Raw genomic sequence first — 352 nt, 5'->3', positions numbered from 1 at the left:
AACGATGTCTTTACTATCATGTTAGTAATTTAATTATCACGTTTAGAACTTTGAAATCTAGAATTTGCCATGCAACCTAGGTCAGTTTTGTTATTCTGGTATCATATATGAACTCTGTTTGTAATTAGTGTTAATGTTTCCGCTGTAAAGTAAAGTTTTAGTTGTTCATGTATGATAGTTGAATAAATGTAATGAAATGAATAGTAGAACTGTAGCGTCCGTCAAGGGCCCACATAAGGGCGGGCGTTACATACATTAAAGGGAGAAAGATCATAAACATTAAATGTAGCACTCACCTAGTAAGTCAAGCTTATAGGCATTATCATTGATTCGAGCAATGACTTGAAATGGT

The sequence above is a fragment of the Curcuma longa genome, chromosome 7, assembly GCF_044706935.1.
Source record: "Curcuma longa cultivar G26 ecotype Majalengka, Jawa Barat chromosome 7, ITB_CL_G26_1.1, whole genome shotgun sequence".
In the NCBI taxonomy this organism is placed as follows: domain Eukaryota; kingdom Viridiplantae; phylum Streptophyta; class Magnoliopsida; order Zingiberales; family Zingiberaceae; genus Curcuma; species Curcuma longa.
This window is presented reverse-complemented; position numbering follows the sequence as displayed.